The 22,172-nt window shown below is 45.6% G+C and overlaps 1 protein-coding gene across 4 annotated transcripts in view; it reads right to left on the bottom strand.

Annotated features, from left to right (window-relative positions):
* The window catches only part of DAB2 (DAB adaptor protein 2), a 241,488-nt gene that overhangs the window by 141,007 nt on the left and 78,309 nt on the right, over window positions 1-22,172 (bottom strand). The gene's annotated exons all lie outside the window — the stretch shown is intronic.

Below are 22,172 nucleotides of genomic sequence, written 5' to 3' on the forward strand. Positions count from 1 at the left end.
TGAGTTTCTGGAGCCAAGGCAGTTGTCGTCTTCTGGTCTTCCTCTGCAGGGGTTTTTCAGCTAGGCAGTCCTTCTTCTTGTAGTTGCAGGAATCTAATTTTCTAGGGTTCAGGGTAGCCCTTAAATACTAAATTTAAGGGCGTGTTTAGGTCTGGGGGGTTAGTAGCCAATGGCTACTAGCCCTGAGGGTGGGTACACCCTCTTTGTGCCCCCTCCCAAGGGGAGGGGGTCACAATCCTAACCCTATTGGGGGAATCCTCCATCTGCAAGATGGAGGATTTCTAAAAGTCAGAGTCACCTCAGCTCAGGACACCTTAGGGGCTGTCCTGACTGGCCAGTGACTCCTCCTTGTTGCTTTCTTTGTTCCCTCCAGCCTTGCCGCCAAAAGAGGGGGCCGTGGCCGGAGGGGGCGGGCAACTCCACTAAGCTGGAGTGCCCTGCTGGGCTGTGACAAAGGGGTGAGCCTTTGAGGCTCACCGCCAGGTGTTACAGCTCCTGCCTGGGGGAGGTGTTAGCATCTCCACCCAGTGCAGGCTTTGTTACTGGCCTCAGAGTGACAAAGGCACTCTCCCCATGGGGCCAGCAACATGTCTCTAGTGTGGCAGGCTGCTGGAACCAGTCAGCCTACACAGATAGTTGGATAGGTTTCAGGGGGCACCTCTAAGGTGCCCTCTGGGGTGTATTTTACAATAAAATGTACACTGGCATCAGTGTGCATTTATTGTGCTGAGAAGTTTGATACCAAACTTCCCAGTTTTCAGTGTAGCCATTATGGTGCTGTGGAGTTCGTGTTTGACAGACTCCCAGACCATATACTCTTATGGCTACCCTGCACTTACAATGTCTAAGGTTTTGTTTAGACACTGTAGGGGTACCATGCTCATGCACTGGTACCCTCACCTATGGTATAGTGCACCCTGCCTTAGGGCTGTAAGGCCTGCTAGAGGGGTGTCTTACCTATACTGCATAGGCAGTGAGAGGCTGGCATGGCACCCTGAGGGGAGTGCCATGTCGACTTACTCGTTTTGTCCTCACTAGCACACACAAGCTGGCAAGCAGTGTGTCTGTGCTGAGTGAGAGGTCTCCAGGGTGGCATAAGACATGCTGCAGCCCTTAGAGACCTTCCTTGGCATCAGGGCCCTTGGTACTAGAAGTACCAGTTACAAGGGACTTATCTGGATGCCAGGGTCTGCCAATTGTGGATACAAAAGTACAGGTTAGGGAAAGAACACTGGTGCTGGGGCCTGGTTAGCAGGCCTCAGCACACTTTCAATTGTAAACATAGCATCAGCAAAGGCAAAAAGTCAGGGGGCAACCATGCCAAGGAGGCATTTCCTTACACAACCCCCCCCCAAACGAAAGAGGATGAGACTAACCTTTCCCAAGAGAGTCTTCATTTTCTAAGTGGAAGAACCTGGAAAGGCCATCTGCATTGGCATGGGCAGTCCCAGGTCTGTGTTCCACTATAAAGTCCATTCCCTGTAGGGAGATGGACCACCTCAACAGTTTAGGATTTTCACCTTTCATTTGCATCAGCCATTTGAGAGGTCTGTGGTCAGTTTGAACTAGGAAGTGAGTCCCAAAGAGGTATGGTCTCAGCTTCTTCAGGGACCAAACCACAGCAAAGGCCTCCCTCTCAATGGCACTCCAACGCTGCTCCCTGGGGAGTAACCTCCTGCTAATGAAAGCAACAGGCTGGTCAAGGCCATCATCATTTGTTTGGGACAAAACTGCCCCTATCCCATGTTCAGAGGCATCAGTCTGCACAATGAACTGCTTAGAATAATCTGGAGCTTTTAGAACTGGTGCTGAGCACATTGCTTGTTTCAGGGTGTCAAAGGCCTGTTGGCATTCCACAGTCCAGTTCACTTTCTTGGGCATTTTCTTGGAGGTGAGTTCAGTGAGGGCTGTCACAATGGATCCATATCCCTTCACAAACCTCCTGTAGTACCCAGTCAAGCCAAGGAATGCCCTGACTTGAGTCTGGGTTTTTGGAGCTACCCAGTCCAGAATAGTCTGGATCTTGGGTTGGAGTGGCTGAACTTGGCCTCCACCTACAAGGTGGCCCAAGTAAACCACAGTTCCCTGCCCTATCTGGCATTTGGATGCCTTGATAGAGAGGCCTGCAGATTGCAGAGCCTTCAAAACCTTCCTCAGGTGGACCAGGTGATCCTGCCAGGTGGAGCTAAAGACAGCAATATCATCAAGATAAGCTGTGCTAAAGGACTCCAAGCCAGCAAGGACTTGATTCACCAACCTTTGGAAGGTGGCAGGGGCATTCTTTAAACCAAAGGGCATAACAGTAAACTGATAATGCCCATCAGGTGTGGAGAATGCTGTCTTTTCTTTTGCTCCAGGTGCCATTTTTATTTGCCAGTACCCTGCTGTCAAGTCAAAGGTACTTAGAAATTTGGCAGCACCTAATTTATCAATGAGCTCATCAGCTCTTGGAATTGGATGGGCATCTGTCTTGGTGACAGAATTGAGCCCTCTGTAGTCCACACAAAACCTCATCTCTTTCTTTCCATCTTTGGTGTGAGGTTTGGGGACTAAGACCACTGGGCTAGCCCAGGGGCTGTCAGAGCGCTCAATCACTCCCAATTCCAGCATCTTGTGGACTTCCACCTTGATGCTTTCCTTAACATGGTCAGACTGTCTGAAGATTTTGTTCTTGACAGGCATGCTGTCTCCTGTGTCCACATCATGGGTACACAGGTGTGTCTGACCAGGGGTTAGGGAGAAAAGCTCAGGAAACTGTTGTAGGACTCTCCTACAATCAGCCTGCTGTTGGCCAGAGAGGGTGTCTGAGTAGATCACTCCATCTACTGTGCCATCTTTTGGGTCTGATGACAGAAGATCAGGGAGAGGTTCACTCTCTGCCTCCTGATCCTCATCTGTTACCATCAACAGATTCACATCAGCCCTGTCATGGAAGAGCTTAAGGCGGTTCACATGGATCACCCTCTTGGGGCTCCTGCTTGTGCCCAGGTCCACCAGGTAGGTGACCTGACTCTTCCTTTCTAGTACTGGGTAAGGGCCACTCCATTTGTCCTGGAGTGCCCTGGGAGCCACAGGCTCCAGAACCCAGACTTTCTGCCCTGGTTGGAACTCAACCAGTGCAGCCTTTTGGTCATACCAAAACTTCTGGAGTTGTTGGCTGGCCTCAAGGTTTTTGGTTGCCTTTTCCATGTACTCTGCCATTCTAGAGCGAAGGCCAAGTACATAGTCCACTATGTCCTGTTTAGGCTCATGGAGAGGTCTCTCCCAGCCTTCTTTAACAAGGGCAAGTGGTCCCCTTACAGGATGACCAAACAGAAGTTCAAAGGGTGAGAACCCTACTCTCTTCTGTGGTACCTCCCTGTAAGCGAAAAGCAGACATGGCAGGAGGACATCCCATCTCCTTTTGAGTTTTTCTGGGAGCCCCATGATCATGCCCTTTAATGTCTTGTTGAATCTCTCAACTAAGCCATTAGTTTGTGGATGGTAAGGTGTAGTGAATTTATAAGTCACTCCACACTCATTCCACATGTGCTTTAGATATGCTGACATGAAGTTGGTACCTCTGTCAGACACCACCTCCTTAGGGAAACCCACTCTGGTAAAGATACCAATGAGGGCCTTGGCTACTGCAGGGGCAGTAGTCGACCTAAGGGGAATAGCTTCAGGGTACCTGGTAGCATGATCCACTACTACCAGGATATACATATTTCCTGAGGCTGTGGGAGGTTCTAGTGGACCAACTATGTCCACACCCACTCTTTCAAAGGGCACCCCCACCACTGGAAGTGGAATGAGGGGGGCCTTTGGATGCCCACCTGTCTTACCACTGGCTTGACAGGTGGGGCAGGAGAGGCAAAACTCCTTAACCATGTTGGACATATTGGGCCAGTAGAAGTGGTTGACTAACCTCTCCCACGTCTTGGTTTGTCCCAAATGTCCAGCAAGGGGAATGTCATGGGCCAATGTTAGGATGAACTTCCTGAACAGCTGAGGCACTACCACTCTCCTAGTGGCACCAGGTTTGGGGTCTCTGGCCTCAGTGTACAGGAGTCCATCTTCCCAATAGACCCTATGTGTTCCATTTTTCTTGCCTTTGGACTCTTCAGCAGCTTGCTGCCTAAGGCCTTCAAGAGAGGGACAGGTTTCTTGTCCCTTACACAGCTCCTCCCTTGAGGGTCCCCCTGGGCCTAAGAGCTCAACCTGATAAGGTTCAAGCTCCAAAGGCTCAGTTCCCTCAGAGGGCAGAACTTCTTCCTGAGAAGAGAGGTTCCCTTTCTTTTGCTGTGTTGCAGTTGGTTTCCCAACTGACTTCCCTGTTCTCTTGGTAGGCTGGGCCATTCTTCCAGACTCCAGCTCTACTTGTTCACCCTGTGCCTTGCATTGTGCTCTTGTTTTCACACACACCAGTTCAGGGATACCCAGCATTGCTGCATGGGTTTTTAGCTCTACCTCAGCCCATGCTGAGGACTCCAGGTCATTTCCAAGCAGACAGTCCACTGGGATATTTGAGGAGACCACCACCTATTTCAGGCCATTGACCCCTCCCCATTCTAAAGTAACCATTGCCATGGGATGTACTTTTCTCTGATTGTCAGCGTTGGTGACTGTGTAAGTTTTTCCAGTCAGGTATTGGCCAGGGGAAACCAGTTTCTCTGTCACCATGGTGACACTGGCACCTGTATCCCTCAGGCCCTCTATTCTAGTCCCATTAATTAAGAGTTGCTGTCTGTATTTTTGCATGTTAGGCGGCCAGACAGCTAGTGTGGCTAAATCCACCCCACCCTCAGAAACTAGAGTAGCTTCAGTGTGGACCCTGATTTGCTCTGGGCACACTGTTGATCCCACTTGGAGACTAGCCATACCAGTGTTACCTGGATGGGAGTTTGGAGTGGAACCTTTCTTGGGACAGGCCTTGTCTCCAGTTTGGTGTCCATGCTGTTTACAGCTATGACACCAGGCCTTTTTGGGATCAAAGTTTTTACCCTTGTACCCATTGTTTTGTGAAGAGGCTCTGGGCCCACCCTCCTGTGCAGGTTTTTGGGGGCCTGTAGAAGACTCTTTACTATTTTTAGTTTTGGTTGTCTCATCACCCTTCCCCTGGGGAGTCTTTGTGACCCCTTTCTTTTGGTCACCCCCTGTTGAAGTCTTGGACACCCTTGTCTTGACCCAATGGTCCGCCTTCTTTCCCAATTCTTGGGGAGAAATTGGTCCTAGGTCTACCAGATGCTGATGCAGTTTATCATTGAAACAATTACTTAACAGGTGTTCTTTCACAAATAAATTGTACAGCCCATCATAATTACTTACACCACTGCCTTGAATCCAACCATCTAGTGTTTTCACTGAGTAGTCAACAAAGTCAACCCAGGTCTGGCTCGAGGATTTTTGAGCCCCCCTGAACCTAATCCTCTACTCCTCAGTGGAGAATCCAAAGCCCTCAATCAGGGTACCCTTCATGAGGTCATAAGATTCTGCATCTTGTCCAGAGAGTGTGAGGAGTCTATCCCTACACTTTCCTGTGAACATTTCCCAAAGGAGAGCACCCCAGTGAGATCTGTTCACTTTTCTGGTTACACAAGCCCTCTCAAAAGCTGTGAACCATTTGGTGATGTCATCACCATCTTCATATTTAGTTACAATCCCTTTAGGGATTTTCAACATGTCAGGAGAATCTCTGACCCTATTTATGTTGCTGCCACCATTGATGGGTCCTAGGCCCATCTCTTGTCTTTCCCTCTCTATGGCTAGGATCTGTCTTTCCAAAGCCAATCTTTTGGCCATCCTGGCTAACTGGATGTCCTCTTCACTGGGGCTATCCTCAGTGATTTCAGAGGTGTTGGTCTCTCCTGTGAGGGAACCAGCATCTCTGACTATTATTTTTGGAGTCAGGGTTTGAGGGACCCTGTTCTCCCTAGATAGGACTGGTAGGGGGGAATTGTCCTCCAAGTCACTATCCTCTTCCTCTGAGTTGCCACCCTCAGAGGGGTTGGCCTTTTCAAACTCTGCCAAAAGCTCCTGGAGCTGTATTTTGGTAGGTTTGGGGCCCATTGTTATTTTCTTTATTTTACAGAGTGACCTTAGCTCCCTCATCTTAAGATGGAGGTAAGGTGTGGTGTCGAGTTCCACCACAGTCACATCTGTGCTAGACATTTTGCTTCTAAAAGTTGGAATACTTTTTAAGAATCTACAACTGGTTCTAGAATCTAATTCAAACTTTTACAAACTTTTAAACTCTAAAAGAAATGCTAACAGGATCTAACACAAGGCCCTAGCAGGTCTTTTAAGAATTTAGAAAACTTTTCAAATTGCAAAAATCAATTTCTAATGACAATTTTGGAATTTGTCGTGTGATCAGGTATTGGCTGAGTAGTCCAGCAAATGCAAAGTCTTGTACCCCACCGCTGATCCACCAATGTAGGAAGTTGGCTCTGTATGTGCTATTTCAAAGTAAGGAATAGCATGCACAGAGTCCAAGGGTTCCCCTTAGAGGTAAAATAGTGGTAAAAATAGATAATACTAATGCTCTATTTTGTGGTAGTGTGGTCGAGCAGTAGGCTTATCCAAGGAGTAGTGTTAAGCATTTGTTGTACATACACATAGACAATAAATGAGGTACACACACTCAGAGACAAATCCAGCCAATAGGTTTTTGTATAGAAAAATATCTTTTCTTAGTTTATTTTAAGAACCACAGGTTCAAATTCTACATGTAATATCTCATTCGAAAGGTATTGCAGGTAAGTACTTTAGGAACTTCAAATCATCAAAATTGCATGTATACTTTTCAAGTTATTCACAAATAGCTGTTTTAAAAGTGGACACAGTGCAATTTTCACAGTTCCTAGGGGAGGTAAGTATTTGTTAGGTTAACCAGGTAAGTAAGACACTTACAGGGCTCAGTTCTTGGTCCAAGGTAGCCCACCGTTGGGGGTTCAGAGCAACCCCAAAGTCACCACACCAGCAGCTCAGGGCCGGTCAGGTGCAGAGTTCAAAGTGGTGCCCAAAACACATAGGCTAGAATGGAGAGAAGGGGGTGCCCCGGTTCCGGTCTGCTTGCAGGTAAGTACCCGCGTCTTCGGAGGGCAGACCAGGGGGGTTTTGTAGGGCACCGGGGGGGACACAAGCCCACACAGAAATTTCACCCTCAGCAGCGCGGGGGCGGCCGGGTGCAGTGTAGAAACAAGCGTCGGGTTTGTAATGGAAGTCAATGGGAGATCTAGGGATCTCTTCAGCGCTGCTGGCAGGCAAGGGGGGGGTTCCTCGGGGAAACCTCCACTTGGGCAAGGGAGAGGGACTCCTGGGGGTCACTCCTCCAGTGAAAGTCCGGTCCTTCAGGTCCTGGGGGCTGCGGGTGCAGGGTCTCTCCCAGGTGTCGGGACTTTGGATTCAAAGAGTCGCGGTCAGGGGAAGCCTCGGGATTCCCTCTGCAGGCGGCGCTGTGGGGGCTCAGGGGGGACAGGTTTTTGTACTCACAGTCTTAGAGTAGTCCTGGGGTCCCTCCTGAGGTGTTGGATCGCCACCAGCCGAGTCGGGGTCGCCGGGTGCAGTGTTGCAAGTCTCACGCTTCTTGCGGGGAGCTTGCAGGGTTCTTCAAAGCTGCTGGAAACAAAGTTGCAGCTTTTCTTGGAGCAGGTCCGCTGTCCTCGGGAGTTTCTTGTCTTTTCGAAGCAGGGGCAGTCCTCAGAGGATGTCGAGGTCGCTGGTCCCTTTGGAAGGCGTCGCTGGAGCAGGATCTTTGGAAGGCAGGAGACAGGCCGGTGAGTTTCTGGAGCCAAGGCAGTTGTCGTCTTCTGGTCTTCCTCTGCAGGGGTTTTTCAGCTAGGCAGTCCTTCTTCTTGTAGTTGCAGGAATCTAATTTTCTAGGGTTCAGGGTAGCCCTTAAATACTAAATTTAAGGGCGTGTTTAGGTCTGGGGGGTTAGTAGCCAATGGCTACTAGCCCTGAGGGTGGGTACACCCTCTTTGTGCCCCCTCCCAAGGGGAGGGGGTCACAATCCTAACCCTATTGGGGGAATCCTCCATCTGCAAGATGGAGGATTTCTAAAAGTCAGAGTCACCTCAGCTCAGGACACCTTAGGGGCTGTCCTGACTGGCCAGTGACTCCTCCTTGTTGCTTTCTTTGTTCCCTCCAGCCTTGCCGCCAAAAGAGGGGGCCGTGGCCGGAGGGGGCGGGCAACTCCACTAAGCTGGAGTGCCCTGCTGGGCTGTGACAAAGGGGTGAGCCTTTGAGGCTCACCGCCAGGTGTTACAGCTCCTGCCTGGGGGAGGTGTTAGCATCTCCACCCAGTGCAGGCTTTGTTACTGGCCTCAGAGTGACAAAGGCACTCTCCCCATGGGGCCAGCAACATGTCTCTAGTGTGGCAGGCTGCTGGAACCAGTCAGCCTACACAGATAGTTGGATAGGTTTCAGGGGGCACCTCTAAGGTGCCCTCTGGGGTGTATTTTACAATAAAATGTACACTGGCATCAGTGTGCATTTATTGTGCTGAGAAGTTTGATACCAAACTTCCCAGTTTTCAGTGTAGCCATTATGGTGCTGTGGAGTTCGTGTTTGACAGACTCCCAGACCATATACTCTTATGGCTACCCTGCACTTACAATGTCTAAGGTTTTGTTTAGACACTGTAGGGGTACCATGCTCATGCACTGGTACCCTCACCTATGGTATAGTGCACCCTGCCTTAGGGCTGTAAGGCCTGCTAGAGGGGTGTCTTACCTATACTGCATAGGCAGTGGGAGGCTGGCATGGCACCCTGAGGGGAGTGCCATGTCGACTTACTCGTTTTGTCCTCACTAGCACACACAAGCTGGCAAGCAGTGTGTCTGTGCTGAGTGAGAGGTCTCCAGGGTGGCATAAGACATGCTGCAGCCCTTAGAGACCTTCCTTGGCATCAGGGCCCTTGGTACTAGAAGTACCAGTTACAAGGGACTTATCTGGATGCCAGGGTCTGCCAATTGTGGATACAAAAGTACAGGTTAGGGAAAGAACACTGGTGCTGGGGCCTGGTTAGCAGGCCTCAGCACACTTTCAATTGTAAACATAGCATCAGCAAAGGCAAAAAGTCAGGGGGCAACCATGCCAAGGAGGCATTTCCTTACAACTCCCACATTACTTACAGAGAAAACTGCAAATGGTTCCAAGTGCGGCCACTTGCCTGGTGCTCAACTTACCATACTGCGCACGTTTGGCTGCATTTGAGAAACCTGCATTGGCTCCTTGTGAGTAAGCAGATCATATTCAAGGCCCTTCTCCTAATGCACAGAGCAATGAATTACTCTAGCCCCGCTTACTTGTCATCCAGGACATGACACTACTCTCCCAAGAGAACGCTACGCTCAACCAGCGGTCACTTGGCCATAATTCCTAGGGTTCAACTAACACAATCAGGTGGCAGGTCCTTCTCTCTCCTTGGACCACAGGCCTGGAATAGGCTTCTAATAGAACTGCGACAAATTTAAGGCGAGAAGCACGTCAGAAAGAAACTTAAGACCTGTTTTTTTAGACTTTAGTCTTTCTATTTCCTCTTTATTCTCCATAAAGCACCGGGACACTCTTTACAGCGGCCACGCACTTAAAAAATCCTGCCATTTATTCATTCGAGGAGGATTTAAAATTGAAAGTACTCAGACACCAAACATGAAATCCATATCTGTTCCCATTCAAAGGTTAGCCCTTATTAAATATAATAAGGCAACCTGATGTTTTCCTATGGGAGAGGTAGGCCTGGCTTGGCAGTTCAGGCTGGACTGTTCCCACTGGAGCAGGGTCTATATTGATTTGCATATAGCTGGATCCAAACTGAGGTGGCATGATATGAAAAATAACGATGGATTGGGATGTGGCCCGAGTAATTAACAGTGGCTGAGATCAATGCAAGCATTCCAAGACATTTTCTATACTTTAGTATGTCACCCTAAGAGGGAGGGGGATGCCCAGACATGGGTCACGTGCATACTGTGTCACTGGAGCCAAACTATATCCTGCTGATGAGCCCATAACAAGGGCAAAAACAGTCCTGGGTTGCTTGTGTTCCGGGTTCAGGGAGGACCTCACTTGGCAGTTCAGGCTGGACTGTTCTCAATGGAGAAGGGTCAAGAATGATTTGCACACAGCTGGATCCAAACAGACGTGGCATGATGTGCAAACTAATGATGGATTAGGATGAGCCCCGAGTAATTACCAGTGGCTGAAATGAAAGTGATCCATCACTTTTTGCATACTTTAGAGAGACATGTGTGTTTTATAGCAGAGGCATGGTTTGTCCTTGGGAAAATATGGGTCACTATATAGATGTAGACCAGTGGCAGGTAAAAATGAGCTGAACAAATAAAAGGTGAACAGTATAAAAGATGGGTTGGGCGAGGAACAGTGATTTTGAGGTGAGAAAAAGTAGGTCAGTGGAGAGATGAAGTGAGTTTGAGGAGATATATGTGGAAAGAGAAGAGTAGTGGAACAAAGAAGTAAAAGGTCAATGGAGAGAATGGGGGAACCTTTGGAGAGGTAAGAGACGAGACATTCTCCAGTCAAGATAAGAGGTCGGAAATGGAGGCAAAAATGGCCAAGAAGAGAGTTGGATCAGCAGAGAGTAGAAATGGATCAAGGAGGGGAGGGGTGTGCTGTGTCAGATGAGCTGTGCTAGGGGATGAAGGTAAAGAGTGAGCTAATGTGAACATAAGAAGAGGAAACAGATGGGTTTGGGGGAGCAAAGGTGTACCATAAGGGAGGGGAACGGTCTGGAGAAAGAAGAGGTGTAACTGAGGAGAAGGTAAATGTGGAGAGAGGAAGAAATGTGAGCCAGATGTAAGCTATTTGGAGGAAGGTAAAGGATGAACATGGAAGATGAAATGTGAGCACAGTATTAGGACAGTCAAGCTACGTGGTAAAGGGTGTGAGAAAGGAAACAAAGCCATGAGTCACAAAAATGCAAGGTAGAATGTCCCAGGGAAATGGTGATTTGAGTTAGGTGAAAGTAGAGGTAAATGAAGCAGTGGGGAGAAAATAAAGATTGGTGAGAATACCATGTAGGAGGGAAGACATATTGAAACAGGATAAGTTGTAGGCACTATGAAGTGAGTAGGGGTCATGGTGATGCAAAACATAGATCAACTACAAGTCTTAACCAGACCAGATTTTGTAAGCATACCTGCCCTTCAAGCAATATTCTGACCCTTTCTTTACTAATTGACACTGTGAAGGGCGAAAAGATACCCCGTACCTCTGTTTTATTGACTACAGGTCTGCTTTTGACCACATAGACAAGGGCAAATTGAGGCGCAAATTAAACAACTGGAAGATTCCATCTTTCCTCTTGAAACAGCTGATTCTGTTACACACAGACACCTTGGTACAAGTTTTGTTGGAGTCCGAAATCCATCTGCCAAGCGCATCCCAGCTACTAAAGGGCTGAAGCAGGGTTGGGTCTTAGCTCCCACCTTGTTTAACCTTTTCATGGCAGACTAAACATCGAGGTTAAATAGTTGCAACTTCCATGCCCCGAAATTGGGGGGCCTGATCCTCTTGAATCTGCAATATGCTGATGACTTAGTACTTATAAGTCCCACCCTTGTAGGCCTTCAGCACCTACCAGATGCCACTCGAACGAAAAAGGTCTGACGATTAACTTAGATAAGACCAAAATCAAGGTCCTGAACCAGAAAAAGACAAAAAGGCCCCCCCGCTGGTACCTGGCCGAACAAGTGTTAGAGACAGTAAAAGATTATAAGTACTTAGGTGTGATAATAGACAGCAAAAGCTCTTTTACACCCCAGAAAGAATTCCTGAGGAGGAGAGGCACTGATTCCGGCAAAGCTCATCCCAACAATAACCTATATGAGTGAGTCAATGAGGGGAAGAGATGCGACCACTTTAGGCGATATTTCAGCTGGTGCTTTCAGAATGATTTTAATTCTTTTTAAGTACACATCATAAGCCCAAATAAGACTTGAGTTTGGCCTGCAGAAACACGAGCTGGCCGGAAGAGGTGCATATATTAAATGCTGGCACAAGATCAAGGACGCACCTCAAATGCTCATCTTTGGGCTGAATTGAGACCAGGGTAAACTGCCCAGCAAAGGCCTATCTTCATGAATCAATTAAGCATCAGGGTCTAACAGGCTTGCGGGGGGTGTCAGGAACTCATGTAAGCTTCAGAAGTCTGCTCAACAAGACCATCAAACGTGTCTACCTACTGGAGGACTCGGCAACACTGACAGGCAAAGCACATGGCTGGCTTGTTCTTCACAGCTATTTGAAGGGAGCACAGGGTTTACCAAGGCTGTTAAAGAGAAATATCTGATTTAGCGCCTTGGCTTTCCTTCTTTCATTGTTTCATCTCCTATCCTGGAAACTAAAGTCTGGCTGTCGTCTGTCCGGAACAGGAAGAGAAGGTATCCCGCAAGTTGCATTTACAAAGAACTCCTGGGCGAACACAGATCTATGCTATGCCCAATTTTTAATAATAGGGGTATTCGCACCTGCAGGCAGGCACGCTTTGCCACAGAGGATCTGCAGTTCAACTGCAGGCTTATGAGATATTTGAACAGAGTCGAAAAGAGACTGGCAGACGGAACACGGCCTGAGAAGAGACAGGATGCCCTGCAGATGTCCAAACTGCATAGCAAAACCACACCCATTAACTGATGGTGCCCTGAGAACTGAGGACAGGCAAAGTTTTTAAGATCAACTTGTTGAATGCACTCTTCCCCCTCTTTTACCTGCAGGTGCAGGCATATTGATTTATTTTATCGTGTGCTTTTGTCTGCTTGGGGTTGAGAAAGGCCATGCGGGTCTTGTCAAAGATTGCATTACCTCCTATCCACCCCCTAATCCTGTATATACAACTTTTATTGACTTTTTGCACCGCCCTCTCGAATGAAATGTATGCACTTTACGGTCGGCCTGGCTGCTCTTGTACATAAGATGGATGAATACAGTAAGGCAATTATGGCAGGTGGCTGAGACTGAAATTAAGCACTTCAATGATTGTTTACTTTGTATAAAAGAAAACAATAGTGCTTATTTTGACTCTCCGTGTAGCTGACTGCTTTTAAAAGTTGCTGTATTTATAGCATTTATAATATGGTTTGTTGTTGCAAAGGTTTTAATTAACCAAGCATAAATCAATAAACCTGAAACTAATCTTAACCCTGATGTCTATGAGGATGAGATTTATGATGGCTATCAAATAGTAAATACCTGTACTACATGTTCCTTATTGTAATTACAAATCATACAATATGGTTTTAGTTAAATTAACAATGTTTTTAAAGGGAAGAATCATTCCTGTGACCTGTAAATGTAGAATTCCCATTCGAAACCTTATTCAGGGAAAGCATGTAGCATAGTTGTTACATCTAAAGAAATATGCATTCAAAACATCTATTATCATTTAAGGTCCAGGGTGTTGAACTTGCCTTCGGGCAGTCTGCCACAGCCAGACGAGCCAGCTTGAAATGGCCAGTGCGTGGGCTGTCTTTTTTGGTCCCCTGGGCCATACTGGAATGACACAGTCCGCACACTCGCCCTTGCAAGATGGCCCATTTGTCAGTGCTAAACTGCTAGGCAACCCGAAAGGCCACTCCAACACTCAAGTTCAGTGTTCCTACTCAATAAAGACATCATTTCCAGATGTATGTTTATGGTAGGCGGAGATAGTGGATTCGTAACAAAACCGCTGGGCGCTTATTTACTGGAAACGGCATTGCCAAATCAATCCAAGTTTCGCACCTCAAACACAAATTAACCTGGAATAGAATGTAGGTGAAGAACCCACAGGTGCGGTAATTATCTCACAACCTGGAATCCCAATTCAGGCGTAAAAAGTATTTTGCATTTGAATCGGGATCCTGTGGAAGATGTAATGAGCCATGTATCTTCTTTAGCATGGGAAGGGAATCATCATACGAGCACTGCGCAGGCACGTCCAAATCATGCCTATTAGTAACTGCGCGCACTCCACTGCATCTGGGGCAGCTCAGACCGGAAAGGGCGTGTTTTCCTTTCTGTTAAATCCAAGCATAATTATCTTATTTTTCTACTGGTCTGCTATTCTTTAAATAGCAAAGCTGATATTTCCAATATTCCTAGAAATATGCGGCAAAAAGCAGTCAGCAAAATTATGCTGAAAAACTAGAAGTGATATTTCACTATCAGGCTTAAAAACAGGAAGGGCGAGTCTGTGGCATACATTTACATCTGCAACAGCTACATGCATAACATGAATCACGTTGAAGCGTGACCTAGGATAATGGGAAGCGCGTCCCAGCCTCTGATTGGTCCTGAATTCCGGGGGTATTAACTGTCAAAGATGGACTTTAAGCCCTGTAAGCGAGTATGAAAATGCAAAAATACATTTCAAACCGATTTGTCTCTAACTCTAGCCTAGCCTTAAAAAATAATTTGACAGATTATTTTTTCATAAAAAACATTTGCAATATACAATGATAAACTGGCATCATTCAATGTTCTTTTAAATTGTAATTCGCACTTTGCTTCCGCTCTGTACAGCATACAGCATGTAGTGTCCCCCATCACTTTTATTGACTGTACAAAGCCAGTGCACATTGTTCACTTCCATCTAAAAATATTCTCTTTATCTTGGCTGATATCCCTGGTTTCAAGAATGCCATTTCATTTTATTTATTTTTTAAGTTAACTTCAGCAGCTATTCTTTTTATCTGCTCTGTGAGTGCCCAGTAAAATGTCAAACTAATTTCTGTGTCCTTTTTAAAGTTATGTGCCTTTTAAGTGACATTGAAACATTTTTGCTAGCTGCAATTTGAATATTTTGTTAGATGGCCATTTATCCTTGTCTCCTTCACAAATAACAGTAAAAGGCAAGGTACAACTGAAAGGCTTCCATATAAAAATAATCACTAGTAAAACGGCCGAATAAGTGAATGTTCTTTAAATATAGCATGTTTAATGCAAGCATATGGAGCCACATTCAGGTAGCACGTTTTCTTGTTTTCATTTTGCAGCACGTTCTTGCAATATTTATATATTTTTTTAACTATCAGACCAACTAGCCATGCCCATTGGCTTTGCCAATGCTTGTTCTTTCTATCACGGATTAGTTACAATACTGCGTAAAAGGTCATCCATTTCAGCATAGAGGTTTGCACATGTTGGCAAAGCCAAAAAGGCTAGGTTGATGTGCTAAACAACATTGGTTTATGCAATGCATGCAACCAGCATTTGACAAAGCCTTTGTTTACAAGTGTTAGCATATTAAAGCCAGACCTACTGGATTTGCCAATATTTGCTTTCTGTTTTGGCCCCGAAGGAAGTCAGATATCCTCTCCAGTGGTGTAAGATTTTAACCTGGTGTTTATTAGCAAGCTAGATAGTCCATTTGACAATGGTTTAGATACTTTGGCAGTGCTGGGGCAACACAGGATGACATAAATACAATGTGTGAGCAGAGCAACAGCAGCAGACGAAGTAACTAAAACAAGAAGCTGCAGAGCCAATATGTCTTACATATACAAGAGCTGGTTATATGTCGGAACCACAGGTGCTTCAACCCCCCGTGACTCAACAACGAGGTCGGAACAATGACCTCGTTCTAACCACTGATGCCTTTACCAAAAATGCGTTTACAACGATTTTACTGTTGTAAATGCATTCCTGTTAAGGAATTAGCAATCAGCATGCACGATCCAGCATGCTTCCCCCCTAGCCCCCCACCCCCAAAAATTACAGCGACCCCCCCATCCCCACAACAACCCCAACCCTCCACCCCTCAAATTACCAGAACCCCAATCCCCCTCCCCTAAAACCTAAACCACCCAGCACCCAACTCCACCCCTTAAACCTAAACCCTGCCCCCAACCCCTAATCAGCCCCAGCCCCCCACCTCACCCCAAAAACAAAAAATACCCCGAGTCCCCACCCGCCCCTAAAACCTAAACACCCTGACCCCCCAACCAACCCCTTAAACCTAAACCCTGACCCCTCTCCCCCTAAACCCTAATCACCCCCAGCCCCCACACCCCATCCCAAAAATTAAAAATACCCCGAGTCCCCACCCCGCCCCTAAAACCTAAACACCCCAACCCACCCCTTAAACCTAAACCCTGCCCCAAACCCTAATCACCCCAAGTCCCCCCACCCCCCCAAAGAACAGCCCCAGTCCCAGCCCAACTTACCTCCTCCTTCACCGCGTCCACTCCGACTCCCTACTTCTGTACCTTAAACACGCATGTACGTTGTTCAGACATGCGTAGTTAAGGTACCAAAACCAGGAAGTCGTGGAAAACGAAAGCGTTGTTTCGCTTTCATTTTTCACAACTTTGTGGTTCCGGACTCGTTCTTCCAAGTGTTTCCCACAAGAGCTATTAGCTTTGCCAATGTGTTTTAGCCATGTTGTTCACCAGCCTGGCTGCTGTTCAGCATGGCTAAAAGTTGGTGGCATAGAGGAGAGGGCCATGGAGTGTTGCAGAGCAGAATGGTGAAGAGTGGAGTAGAGTGTTGTAGTGTAGAGTGGCAAAGAGTGTGATGCACTGGAGCAGCATAGTGTGGAGTCAAGTAGAGTGGCAGACACTGGAGTGGCATTGAGTAGAGTGAACTAGTACAGAGTGTTGCAGAGTATAGTGGCATAGACTACGGTGGCATTGAGTGCAGAGGCATTGAATTCAGCGGCATATAACACAGTGGTGTCGAACGCAGTGGCGTAGATTGGAGTGGTGCATAGTAGAGTGCAGTGGTGCAGAGTGGAGCAGAGTGGAGTGGCTCAGAATGGAGTGGCACAGACCAGAGTTGCACACAGTAGAGTGGTGCAGAGTCGAGTGTCATACAGTGCAGTGGTGTAGAATGCAGTCAAGCAGAGTAGAGTGGCAGAGCGGTGCAGAGGGGATTAGAGTTGAGTGATACACAGGGCAGTGGGGCAGAGTACAGCTGAGTGGCATTGAATGCAGTGGTGTAGAGTGGTGCAGAGTAGAGTAGCAAAGAGTGGTGCAGAGCAAAGTATAATGCCACAGAGTGCAGTGGTGTAGAGTGGAGCAGTGCAGAGTAGAGTGGCATAGAGTTCAGCAGCAGCGAGTATAGTGTTGCAAAGTAGAGTGACAGAGTGCAGTGGTGCAGAGTGGAGTAGAGTGGTATAGAGAGCAGTGGCGTATAGTAGAGTGATGCAGAGTAGAGTGCAGTGCCGTAGAGTGCAGTAACATAGAGTGCAGTTGTGTAGAGTGCATTGGTGTAGAGTGCATTGTTAAGAGTAGAGTAGTGTAGAGTGCAGTGGTATAGGGTGGAGTGGCACAAAATGGAGTACAGTGGCATAGAGTGTAGTGGCATAGAGTAGATTGTTTCAGAGTAGACTGAAGTGGCGTAGAGTGGAGAGGTGCAGAGTAGAGTGTGGTTACGTAGAGTGGTATAGAGTGTAATGGCACAGAGTAAAGTAGAGTAGAGTGCAGTAGGGTAGATTGCAGTGGTGTAGAGTGCAGTGGGATAGAGTGCAGTGGTGCAGAGTAGATTAGACTGGCTTGCAGTCGATTGCTGTAGAGTGCAAGGGCACAGAATGGAGTGCTACAGAGTAATGTGCATTGGCGTAGAGTGTATTGGCATAGGCTGCAGTGGCATAGAGTGCAATGTTGTAGAGTGGCGTAGAGTGGAACTGTGCAGAGTAGATTGGTGTGGTCTAGACTGAAGTGGGGTAGAGTGCAGGGGCGAAGGCTGCAGCGGCGTAGAGTAGAGTGGCAAAGAGTGCACTTTATAGAAAAAAGTGGTACAGGGTAGAGTAGAGAGGAATAGCATGAAATGGAGTACAGTGCAGTGGTGTAGAGTGGCATGGTGCAGAGTGCAGTGGTGTGGAGTGGTATAAAGTGGAGTGGTGCAGGGTAGAGTCCAGAGTGGTGGGGAGTGGTGCAGAGTAGAGTGGAGTGAGGTAGAGTGGAGTATTCACAGTGCGGTATCACACTGCCATTACAAACAACACATTTTCAATTGAAATCACTATTACATTTGCAGGTGTACAGTTTTACTAATAAAACAATACAGTGCAGAGATGTAAATGTGTAGAAATTGCATACCTACTTTAATCATTCGTTTTGATCACATTCAAGTATAAGTTTCCAACACACTTTGGAAATAACACAAAATTTGCTTTATTTGTGCTTTCAGATATATTCTGAAATACTTAGACAATTCATTTAAATGTTGTTGTGTGCTAGACAAAAACTCTATCCTACCCACAGTACAAGGCAAAATTGTCACATAAATACTCTCACTTTGAAGTGAGAAAGGAAAGTAAACAAGGGCCCTTGGAAGACAGTGCTTGATATTTGACCTTGGTCTTTGAATGCACAGCAAATGTGAAGAGATAAGAATAAGATTTACAGGCCTGTTAACAGAAAGCAAGTTTGTGGAAAAAATCCAGGGTTTAGGCAACGGGAGTGACGAACTGAACCTAGAGAGCCTAAAGCAAATAAAGTCAGCAAATGGAAAGCCAGAAATTGTTAGTTACAAACCATAAAGCCAATGGTAATCAATGAGTGGAATGCATTTCTAGGCCAACTTTCTGTAAATCCCCACCAGTCCCACTGTGCTGCCTAGTAGACTGCAACCTAAAAAAGAAGCCTGTCTCTTACCACCAAAGGGACACCAATGGCATGCAGCCCCTACTGCAAAAATGCAATCAAACTACTCAATCAAGAGCAAAATCTCGAGGGAAAAGGAGAAAATGCAGCAAAGAGCTATGTAAAGCACAAAGAAAGTTAAAGGACCATGCACACTAAATAGATGATGAGAGGGAACTACTATTACAGTAAGGAGAAGGCAATAGTGCAAGAATACTATCCAAGCAAGAATTATGGAAAAACAGGCTTAGAAAAGTGACAAGAGTCAGAAGCATATGAAATGTTGGGATGAGGCCAAAAACACAGATGAGCAGCATGCTATACTTTGCAACTAGATTCATACATGCTATGAGTAGGCTTTACGTGCTTCAGCAGTCATTTCAGGCCTAGGTCAGCTGGGCTGATGTATACTGATGTGAACCTGGCACCACCCATTGAATGCAGGATACTGTAGTTCTCATTCCATAACAACAGAGGTATTGGCAGGATTAGGTTGGGGAGGTGTTTGCGAGTGGGCTGATAGGGACAGTAGCAATACAGAGGGATTATAAATAATTTTTGAGGGGTGAGCTTATTATTCCTGGCTGCTGCAAACCACTCTCCATCAGTTACCTGATTTGGCCAGAAGGATAGCTAGCAAGTGTTTAGAAGGCCTTGGACTATACATCACATAATTGTGCATCAACACTGAATGTTTCCCACATTGGGGTTGATATAGGTTTTTAAATGAAATACAGCCCCATTTAGGCACATGCCTTCATGTGTCCAAGTAAGTTCTCATTGGATTCCCTTTAGTTTTTCCATGTGATAAGGATAGATGATGCCAATCAACTACCTGGAGGGTATTCTCAACAACAATTTTTCCTATTGTGTTCTGACCCACTTGGTACACATACATAAAATAAAAAAAAGAGATACTTCATGGACACTGCCAAAAGGTCCACTGATTATGGCCTTCTTATTGTTGGTATAGTCCCGTCAATGGATATAGGGGTGGTTGGTGAGATAGAGTTGGCCACTGGCTGGAGTGTCCAAGGTGGCTTATTATCTCTGTTGTAGAATAATGTCAATACATCCACCTGCCCTATACTGTCCCCACCAAAAAAAGTTTGCTCCCTCAGGCAAATGAGCTGAAGGCTTTCATCACTCTAACATACAATAGGGCAACCCATTCATGTGCATGTACAGTGCCCAATATGTATGGTTAGCAGTGTTTCACAGGTTGTGGTTTGACATTTTCAAATGCACTCTAAATCTTTTACAGTTTTTACAGTCTTTACAGACATTCTTCCATTTACATTTTATGCATTTTTGGTTTTTCTCCAAAGGTCCTATTCAATTTTGTCTGCCCTAAAGATGGTCTCATGTTTTTGATCCACTAGGAGACCACAGTGTCTACCTTTCCCACCCACATCAACCTTTCCAATTTAGATAAAAATCCCACATGTACTCTAGACAGAGTCATTTGTGATTTAGGTGAGAGGCTGTTCTCAATAATGCAAAGTCTATTTTTGGAAACACCCATGGAAATACTTTACAACCCTGATGGGTCAAATAAATGTCTATATGACCCTAAAAGCAAATTTTATTCAACTGTTTTGTGATTATTTTAAAATATCTTTGAAAAAAAACTGCAAAGTGAGTTTGATTTATATGTTACTGGCATTCAAACATTGTATACTTACAAGAAAATATAAAAATATTTTTACTAGGTTCCCAGCATTGACTACGCCTCTTGCTATTTACTATTTTTTATTATTTCGTTTGTTTTTTTATTGTGATTGAGTCTCTTGATTGGAGCTATTTGACCAGCCATCTGATATATTTGACAATTCCGTCGGGAGTTTTTGTGTTGAAGGCTTTCATCAGGCTTGACAATTAAAAATGTATGTAGGCCTACATGATCAACATAGCCAGATGCACAATTACTTGTGGTAAATCCGTTATGCACTGTTAGGAGAGCCTTTTAATGTCCCTATGTTCTTATACCGCATAGAGGGTATCAGGCGAAAGCTGCGAGTATTGTTGATTGAGGCCCAGGAAGGGCAGTGCCATCAACTAACACATTTAATAGGCAATCTACTCACAATAGTGTGAGGGTTAGGATTAAACAAAGGGCAGAAAGCACCTCTGGCACATTTGCAATTCCACTATTGATAATAATGATTCACAGAAACGGAAGGATGCTGGATCAGACAGAGGAAACTAACGGCAACATCACAAATGTACATAGTGGTGCAACAAGAGGAAGTTGTAACAGCAGTGCCTTTACTGAAGCAATGATGGAGAGGGCACACAAAGGTTATCTCTGGATGTTACCATAAATAATGGTTGCCCCAGAATCCAGTTTAAAGACATATTGCTAACATGGCCCGAAATCCTAGAAGCTATACCAAGAGCGTAGGAGAAACTGGACAATCTCACAATGGGAGACTGCTACAATGCAGGGAGATTTCTCACTAGTGAAGTGATGGCAGAGAATTCAACCTCCCTACCATGCAATTCCTCTCTATGGGAGAAGAATGGGTGTAGAGTGGGAGAAATGTGGACTGAGCTACGTCGAGCCCAACACACTTGAAGCCTTACTACTAATTACTATGGGGGAGAGAGCAGACTGATATCCTAGTTCTACAAAACACTACTCACCATGTTCACTCCACCATTACACACCTTCAGAGCTAAACGGGAAGCCCACATCCAAAAACTGCTCATAGACAAAAAATAAGGCAAGGCCCTAGGAAGGGCACTGAAACTTTGTGCAATGCAAGGCTCAAGAATGTGCACTCAACCTACTTAGCACACAAGAGATATGGTATCAGCAGTCTAGTCCCTGATTTTATTTAGAAACCTTTTCTGGTAAGGCCAAATTTGTATGTCACACGGTGTGTTATTTGTTGAAAGGCGTTTTCGACAAGATATCAGATAAAAAATATAATGTGCACAAAATATCGTGTCAGGAATATCAAAGACAAAAATATTGTGAAGATATGTTTCTTTGGGTGAGCAAAGGGTTCACAATATTTAACTCCACATATCTGTACTTTGCCAATATTTATATTTTTAAGGTCGTAGATGTGGAGTTATCTATGCTTACCTATTTGCAGTTACCTTCTTGACATGTTGGTCCTAAATATTTTTGACCAGTATCCTGTCTACACAATATTTTTTATTGTTATTTTGTCAGGCATCCTGTTGCAAGTCCTTAAAACGTAGTTTTTTAAAAAATTATTCATTTATTTTAATTGAAGGCAATACAAAAAGCACAAAATCATTAACAGTTAAGCTGTGAATTCATTGCGAGTATAGTGTCAGCATCTCATCCTGACCCTCCTCACCTTCACATCTCCAATGAATATAACCTCCACTCTCATTCAATAATAGCGAAGTAAAAAAACACTTTCATTACATTTTAAAAGACTGGCAACATCACATAATGACTTCCTTATGATGTCTTTTGCACCATAACCAGCAAGATTCCTTACGTATTTGATAATCTTCTTGCTATTTGTTTCTTCCAGAGCATCAATGAAATCATCAAATGTCTCTATCCAAGCAGTCCATCTATCACCAACATTCTACTTTTTGGAGGTATCAAATGGTGGT

This window comes from Pleurodeles waltl, chromosome 1_1 (genome assembly GCF_031143425.1).
Source record: "Pleurodeles waltl isolate 20211129_DDA chromosome 1_1, aPleWal1.hap1.20221129, whole genome shotgun sequence".
Classification (NCBI taxonomy): domain Eukaryota; kingdom Metazoa; phylum Chordata; class Amphibia; order Caudata; family Salamandridae; genus Pleurodeles; species Pleurodeles waltl.